The sequence below is a fragment of the Oryctolagus cuniculus genome, chromosome X (assembly GCF_051225735.1).
Source record: "Oryctolagus cuniculus isolate XC-2025 breed Fujian yellow rabbit chromosome X, ASM5122573v1, whole genome shotgun sequence".
NCBI classification, from domain to species: Eukaryota; Metazoa; Chordata; class Mammalia; order Lagomorpha; family Leporidae; genus Oryctolagus; species Oryctolagus cuniculus.
The window spans coordinates 11,080,970-11,090,105 of record NC_142888.1 but is presented as its reverse complement, the minus strand read 5'-3'; the positions used below and the strand labels follow the sequence as shown (position 1 = coordinate 11,090,105).

Here is a 9,136-nt window from a genome sequence, read left to right as displayed (position 1 = left end):
GGCATTTGGATATTAACAGATAGGAGATTGTCTGTCTGTCTGTCTCTCTCTCTCTCTCTCTCTTTCTCTTTCTCTCTCTCTCCATATATATTTTATATATAAATATAATCAAATACAAAATAAATAAAAATTTTAAAAAAGAATATATGGATTGAAGGACATAGCATCTGGTATTAGATTCTGAGAACCATGTTGAATGCATTTCAAGAATTTTTTCAGAACACATCTGCAATTTGATCATAGAAGTTACTGAAAAGGGAATTCTATTTGCAGATATTTGCATTATGGATCACCCCTTAGGAATTACTCATTTCCTTAAAATTAACTAGGTTAGCACCTCATGAAGAGCAATACCTCTAAAAATCACTACCCTGATTCTTAAGAAAAATGTAACTCAGCTTTAGTTTTTTAAGTGTAAAAAAAGTATGTTCAACTAAGTCCAACAAAATATAAGTAGTCAATACTTTCCTATGCATCCTAATTCAATTTGCAGTCATTCTGATGCTAATAAATCATAAATGACAAAAAAACATGGTCATTATAATTTCTGTTTTAAAAGACTTTTCTCTCTTATCTCAAAAACGTTTTCTTCCCTGCTCCATAACTTGCAAACTCACCATTTCAACATGTCATCTGAGGGTGTGGGAAGCTTAGCGCAGTCATACATATACATAAATAGTTTCAAAGCACAGTTCAATGCTAAGGTCATCAGATCCACAAAGAACTGCAGCAACTTTGGCCAAATCAATCACTGCCATATTTCCAAGACCTTCAGTAAATAGCATCTTGCCATCTCTTGTAACAATCTCTTTTTTAGTGTCCTGTGAAGAAGGATTTAGTTACAATCATGATTATTGATGTACTTTTTAGAAACATGAAAAACTAGAAACTATTTAAATGTCCCCAAGTAGAAGCTACATGCATATGGCAGGACACCCTGCAGCCATTCAAATAATAGTGTTGAATATTAACATTATTAAAAGTTGTCACTATTTTCAAATTTACTTTATATGAGCAAAGTTGAACATCTTTTGATTTGATTATTGGTTCTAGCCCTTGCCTATTTACCTGCTAAACTGTGGTCTTTTTACTATTTGTTGAAATCTTAATTTGGTACAGCCACTAAGCCTCTGAATGTAACGTAAATTTATATTATCTCAAAAAATAATGAAATATTAAGTTAAAAAGAAAAAATAAAATATTATCACAATATTTTGAAAAAGTAGGGGAGATACAAAACAGCATATATAGGGTGGTTCTATTTTGTATGCATGTGTCCATAAATTCTTTTTTTTCAATTTTTATTTAATAAATATAAATTTCCAAAGTACAACTTTCGGATTATAGCGGCTTTTCCACCCATAACCTCCCTCCCACCCGCAACCATCTCATCTCCCACTCCCTCTCCTATCCCATTCTTCATCAAGATTCAATTTCAATTATCTTTATATACAGAAGATCAACTTAGTATATACTAAGTAAAGATTTCAACAGACTGCACCCACACAGACACACAAAGTATAGAGTACTGTTTGATAGTAGTTTTACCGTTAATTCACATAGTACAACACATTAAGGACAGAGGTCCTACATGGGGAGTAGGTGCACAGTGACCTCTGTTGTTGATTTAACAATTGACACTCTTATTTATGACGTCAGTCATCACCCGAGGCTCTTGTCATGAGCTGCCAAGGCTATGGAAGCCTCTTGAGCTCGCCAACTCCGACCTTATTTAGACAAGGCCATATTCAAAGTGGAAGTTCTCTCCTCCCTTCAGAGAAAGGTACCTCCTTCTTTGATGGCCTGTTCTTTCTGCTGGGATCTCACTCACAGAGATCTTTCATTTAGGTCATTTTTTTTTTTTTGCCACAGTGTCTTGGCTTTCCATGCCTGCAAAACTCTCATGGGATTTTTAGCCAGATCTGAATGCCTTAAGGGCTGATTTTGAGGCCAGAGTGCTGTTTAGGGCATCTGCCATTCTATGAGTCTGCTTCCCATGTTGGACCATTCTCTCCTTTTTAATTCTATCAGTCAGTATTAGCAGACACTAGTCTTGTTTATGTGATCCCTTTGGCACTTAATACTATCATTATGATCAGTTATGAACTTAAACTGATCACTTTGACTAGTAAGATGGCATTGGTACATGCCACCTTGATGGGATTGAATTGGAATCCCCTGGCATGTTTCTAGCTCTACCATTAAGGTTAAGTCCAAGTGAACATGTGCCAAACTGTACATCTCCTCCCTCTCTTATTCCCACTCTTATATTTAAAAGAGATCACCCCTCAGTTAAATTTAAATACCTAAGAATAATTGTGTGTTAAATAAAGAGTTCAACCAATGGTATTAAGTAAAACAAAAAAATAGTAAAATGAATAAAATAGAAAGCTGTTCCTCAACAGTCAAGACAAGGGTTGATCAAGTCACTGCTTCTCATAGTGTCCATTTCACTTCTACAGGTTTCCTTTTAGGTGCTCAGTTAGTTGTCACTGATCAGGGAGAACATATGATATTTGTCCCTTTGTGACTGGCTTATTTCATTCACCATGATGTTTTCCAGATTCCTCCATTTTCTTGCAAATGACTGGATTTCATTTTTTTACCACTGTGTAGTATTCTGTAGAGTATATATCCCATAATTTCTTTATCCAGTCTTCTGTTGTCGGGCATTTAGGTTGATTCCGTGTCTTAGCTATTGTGAATTGAGCTACAATAAGCATTGAGGTGCAGACAGCTCTTTTATTTTCCAATTTAATTTCCTTTGGGTAAATTCCAAGGAGTCGGATGGCTGGTTCATGTGGTAGGACTATATTCAGGTTTCTGAGGAATCTCCAAACTGTCTTCCATAGTGGCTAACTAGTTTGCATTCCCACCAACAGTAAATTCCTGAACCTTTTTCCCCACATCCTCGCCAGCATCTGTTGTTAGTTGATTTCTGTATGTAAGCCATTCTAACCGGAGTAAGGTGAAACCTCATTGTGGTTTTGATTTGCATTTCCCTGATTTCTAGTGATCCTGAACATTTTTTCATGTGCTTATATTCTTCATATGCACACAAAATGTTAATTAAGCCCCTCTAAATAACAAGCGTTGTGTTGGGCTCTGCAAATGCATTGGTGAAAAGACAAATTTTATCCTGACCTTTGTGAACCTTACAGTCTAGTCAAGAACATACACTGTATAATAAGTAAGTACATCATCCATTATTTCATTACAGGCAGGAGAAATGCAGCAAAAAAGAGGATGTTGCAATTTCCAAAGAAGTAATCCTAGCCCCAGACACTGTGCTCATCCTCTCCACATCAGCTTTGTGAAGCCACTCTGGGAGATAAGGCTTTAGGAGAGATCCTCCATACTCATGCATAATTCTTAATTTTTCCTGCAAATACAGTTTTATAATTCCAAGACCAACAAAAGAAAAATTTTAGAATTCCTAGGGAATCATTTCTCATTAACCATTCCTTCCTACCAAGAATAACCTTGCATCAATTGGAAATCTTCACTCCTCAAATCCTTTTTGCTAAGCTAATAATGCGAATTGTTTTAACCTTTCCCTACAGGCTTTATTTTCCCAGCTTTAAATCATCTTCATTGTCCCTTTATGAACTGCCTCCAAGTTTTACATGATTAATGCCTGCTCATTAGAAGCTGAACAAACTTGAGGACGAATGTACTCCAGTAACTTTAGAGGCTTTGGCTTTGTCAAAGAAGGGTTACAGCCAGCACAAATATATATATACATGTATATATATATGATGATAGATATATATATCATCTGCATCTATGATAAACATGTCTCTTAAAGTTGGGTTCTCCATAAAAGCATTCAATCTTCCCATTTCTTTCTAATTAAGATCATCTTCCCAACTTCAAAGGATTGGATTACATCCACAAACCCTAAATAATGTGTTTCATTTCTTCAAAAATAGCATGTCCCTGAAGCAGCATCACACAGACATTTCAACATGGGTTCGGTTATTTTTTTTTCTCTGACCAAGCCTGTCAGCAGATTTTGCTACTGCTCTGGCCATCAGACACAAGGCTGCAGGTCCAGCACAGCATTTTTTAATTTTGCCCCTGGAAGTCAAGTGACAATTCTATTTTAAAGATCCAAATTGGCCTGGACAATTTTTTAGTATCTAATATTTCCTGGATACCTAATGTATAGGTAATATTTCTCTCATACAACTAAGCAAGAAAATAAAGTCTCTGAGTTCCAAAGTTTGACACAGAAATGGAAAAACAACACAAACAGGTGGTTTGCATGTGAACATTCAGCAGCCTCTCCCAGATTGGGACACTGGGAGAATACACACTAATGTCTAACAACCCCATGCAACACCAGCAGAGTATTAAAACTAAGTTCCACTTCGCTATGGGAACTTTTCATGGACAAGATGACTTTTATGTGACATTTTTATTACTGTTGCACACAGGGTCTAGCCAAATATGCATTCAACCACCAGACACAAGTTCTTGGAGAACATCACAGCTGAAATTAAGCCTAACCCCTTTATTGCCACTAAGAACCCAGATAGTTAGGATGATACAGACACTTTTTTGGTTTGGGTTTTTTTTTCTTTTAGTTTCTATCCCCAGCTGAGTCTACAGCACCACTCAGACCAATTATCCTGATGAAACATAGACACAAAAATCCTCAATAAAATTCTGGCCAATAGAATGCAACAACACATCAGAAAGATCATTCACCCATACCAAGTGGGATTTATCCCTGGTATGCAGGGATGGTTCAACGTTCGCAAATCAATTAATGTGATACACCACATTAACACACTACAGAAGAAAAACCATATGATTATCTCAATAGATGCAGAGAAAGCATTTGATAAAATACAACACCCTTTCATGATGAAAACTCTAAGCAAATTGGGTATAGAAGGAACATTCTTCAACACAATCAAGGCAATTTATGAAAAATCCACGGCCAGCATCCTACTGAATGGGGAAAAGTCGGAAGCATTTCCACTGAGATCCAAGTATGGTGTTTGGTGGTGGGACTTTTGATGGGTAATTGAATTGGATTGGGCTGTTCAGGATTCTGCCACCAAGAATGGCATCACTAAAAGGGACAGCAGTACTGCTCATGTAGTCTTGGAGTGTGAGCCTCCAAAACCATCAGCCAAAATAAACCTCTTTCTATTAAAATCTAGGCTGCCTTAGGTATTTCACTGTAGTAAGGAAAACACACCTTACCTTTCCAGAAGTTCAGTTTTTATTGGCATTTCCATCACTAAGCCATGTGCCAATGATCTGTCTCTCATTTATGAGAGTAAGGTGTTGGCTACCCTTTGCTTTCTGGAAAGCAAAGTCGAGTAAGAAGGGTAACCTGTATTCCTTTCCTTGTCTTCACTGTTTGTGTTATGTCCACAAATCTAAATTCTGTCTGGTGGATACTTGGGAACTGCTCACTTTTGCTAGTTTTAACCCATTGCTTCATCTGATTTCTGCCCTTTGTGAGAACAAAATTGACAGCAATAGTGATAATACACACAAGTGTATGTATGTGTGTATATAAAGCAATAAGGAAATTGAAACCAAGTGTAGGATCAATAAATATAAATCAACTTCACTTGTACATTGGAAAATGAAAAATTTTCAGATTGGCTAAAATATTGAAGTTCAATACTGTGCTGCAAACAAGAGATCCACCTAAAATAAGGAGATTCAGGAAGGCTAAAGATAGGCAAACAAAGATACAATAGCCAAACACAAAGGGCCACAATCCTGCCTCATATTTGAACAGTTATAATTCATATTAAAAAGCATTAAGAGCCAGCATCACGGCTCAGTAGGCTAATCCTCAGCCTTGCAGCGCTGGCACACTGGGTTCTAGTCCCGGTCGGGGTGCCGGATTCTGTCCCAGTTGCCCCTCTTCCAGGCCAGCTCTCTGCTGTGGCCAGGGAGTGCAGTGGAGGATGGCCCAAGTCCTTGGGCCCTGCACCCGCATGGGAGACCAGGATAAGTACCTGGCTCCTGCCATCGGATCAGCACGGTGTGCCGGCCACAGCGCACCGGCCACAGCAGCCATTGGAGGGTGAACCAACGGCAAAGGAAGTCCTTTCTCTCTGTCTCTCTCTCTCTCACTGTCCACTCTGCCTGTCAAAAAAAAAAAAAAAGCATTAAATAAGGCCGGCACCATGGCTCACTAGGCTAATCCTCCCCCTGCAGTGCCAGCACCCAGGGTTCTAGTCCCGGTTGGGGTGCTAGATTCTGTCCTGGTTGCTCCTCTTCCAATCTAGCTCTCTGCTGTATCCCGTGAGTGCAGTGGAGGATGGCCCAAGTGCTTGGACCCTGCACCCGCATGGGAGACCAGGAGAAGCACCTGGCTCCTGGCTTCGGATCGGCGCAGCGCGCCAGCCATAGCAGCCATTTGGGGGGTGAACCAACAGAAGGAAGACCTTTCTCTCTGTCTCTCTCTCTCTCACTGTCTAACTCTGCCTGTAAAAAAAAGCATTAAAAACAGAAAAAAGATTGGGCATTTCATCTAGTGGTTAAGATGCTTGTTGGAATGCCTGCAACCCATCTAGGTCGGGTACCTGCCTCTGGCTCCTGATTCCAGGTTCCTGCTAATGCAGAACCTAGGAAGCAACAGTGATGGCTCAAGTACTTGGGTCTCTGCTATTTATATGGGACAGAGAATTGAGAATTAAGAATTCGTGACTCCTGGCTTTGGTCAGGCTCAGCCTAGGCCATTATAGGCATTTAGGGGTGGCCGGCGCCGCAGCTCAATAGGCTAATCCTCCGCCTTGTGGCGCCGGCACACCAAGTTCTAGTCCCGGTCGGGGCACCGGATTCTGTCCCGGATGCCCTTCTTCCAGGCCAGCTCTCTGCTGTGGCCCGGGAGTGCAGTGGAGGATGGCCCAGGTGCTTGGGCCCTGCACCCCATGGGAGACCAGGAGAAGTACCTGGCTCCTGCCATCGGATCAGCGCAGTGTGCCGGCCACAGCACGCTGGCTGCGGCGGCCACTGGAGGGTGAACCAACGGCAAAGGAAGACCTTTCTCTCTGTCTCTCTCTCTCTCTGTCCACTCTGCCTGTCAAAAAAAGGGCATTTAGGGACTGAACCAGTAGATGGGGGAGCTCTCTCTATTGTTCTCTCACTTGCTCGCTCTCTTCTCTTTCTCCCCTACCCCCCTCAAGAAATTTTTAAAAGAGTAAAAAAATACTTTACAAAAATAAAAGTTACAGTGCAGAATGAAGATATGAGCTATTAACATGTATGTACCCAACAGCATAGCAACAACTTTCATAAAGCAGAAACTATAAGTGATACAAGGTTAGACAGAAACACATCAGTAGTCAGAAGCATTATCACACTTCTGTCAATACAATACAAATCAAATGGACAAGTGAGTAAGGACGTAGAAGATCTAAACAATAAAATCAGTGAGACAACAATATATTAAAGATATTTATATTTGATGTCAAATGCTGGAAACAAAAATAAATTTTTAAAAACACATTTGGTCAGAAAAATTGAGTATGTTTAGATTGTAAAAATGAAACAAATTACAAAGAATATAACTAATATAGGCAGAATTTGCAGGCAATGATGTAATTTAAACAAATAGAAGTTAATCACAAAATCAACAAGAAAAGCTCCTATCATGTGGGATTTAAAGAACATGCTAAAGGACCAACACCGTGGTACAGTGGGTCAGGATGACACTTCGAACATCCTGCATCCCATATGGGAGTGCAGGTTCCATTTCCAGTAGCTCGGCTTCCAATCCAGCTCACAGCTAATGTACCTGGAAAGGCAGCAGATAATGGCACTTCTGTTATCCATGTGGCAGACCAGGATGGATCTCCTGGCTCCTAGATTTGGTCTGACCCAGCACTAGTTGCAGCAGCCACTTAAGGAGTAAACCAGTGGATGAAAGACCTGTCTCTTCCCCTTCTCACTTTTTCTCTGCCACTCTGCCTTTCAAAGAAATAAATCTTTTTTAAAAATAAAAACCACATAATTTCTGTAAGAAAATTACAAAATGAAAATTTGGAAACAATTTTTTTGAAAGATTTATATAGAGGCCGGTGCTGTGACATAGTAAGTCAAAGCTCTGCCTGTGGTGCTAGCATCCCATTTTGGCGCTGGTTCAAGTCCGGGCTGTTCCTGCTCCACTTGTGATCCAGCTCCCTGCTAGTGATCTGGGAAAGCAGTTGAAGATGACCCAAGTACCTGGGCTCCTGCACCTAGGTATGAGGCCTGGAGGAAGCTCTTGGCTCCTGGCTTTAGATCAGCCCAGCAATGGCCATTGCAGCCATTTGGGGGAATTAACCAGCAAATGGAAGACCTCTCTCTGTCTCTCCCTCTCTCTGTAACTCTGCCTCATAAGTAAATAAATAAATATTTATAAAAAAATCCATACACAAACATAACAATTCAATTTAAAAGGCAAAAGATTTATGTATTTACTTGAAATGTAGAGACAGAAACAGAGACAGAGACGAGAGAGAGAGAGATCTTCCATCCATTGGTTCAATCTCCAATTGTCCACAATGGCTTGGACTGGGCCAGGCTGAAGACAGGAGCCAGAAGCTTCTTCCAGGTCTGCCATACGGATGCAGGGGCTAAAGCACTTGAGCCATCTGCTGTTGCTCTCCCAGGCCATCAGTAGGGAACTGGATCAGAAGTGGAGCAGCCTGGACTAAAACCAGAGCCCATGTGAGATGCTGGCACTACAGAGGGGTTTAATCCACTGGGCCACAGTGCCAGCCCCTGGAAACAATTTTAATGAAAACAATGTATCATAAAATGTGGCATATAGCTAGATCTGTTAAAAAGGAAACTTTATACAAAAGGCTATATCAATAAAAGTAAAAACAAATTAATTAATCAACTCAAAAATCTAGAAAAATAATAAGAAAGTACTAACATACAAAATTAGTTAGGGTTGGCACTGTGACACAGCAGATTAAGCCACCGCACACGATGCCAGCATCCAATATGAGTGCCAATTTTAGTCACAGTTTGTTCCACTTCTGATCCAGCTCCCTGCTAATGCACCTGGGAAAGTAGCAGAAGATGGCCCAAGTGCTTGAGCCCCTGCCACCAAAGTGGGATACCTGGATGGAGTTCCTGGCTCCTGGCTTCTTCGTGGTTCAATCGTGGC

General features: G+C 40.3%; 1 long non-coding RNA gene across 1 annotated transcript in view; it reads right to left on the bottom strand.

Annotated features, from left to right (window-relative positions):
• Window positions 1-659: 659 nt before the first annotated feature.
• LOC149119554 (uncharacterized) overlaps window positions 660-9,136 on the bottom strand; it is a 135,206-nt gene continuing 126,729 nt past the window's right edge. Inside the window, exon 3 of the long non-coding RNA XR_016227850.1 lies at window positions 660-821. This is a non-coding gene — a long non-coding RNA (uncharacterized LOC149119554). The remainder of the gene's footprint in view (window positions 822-9,136) is intronic.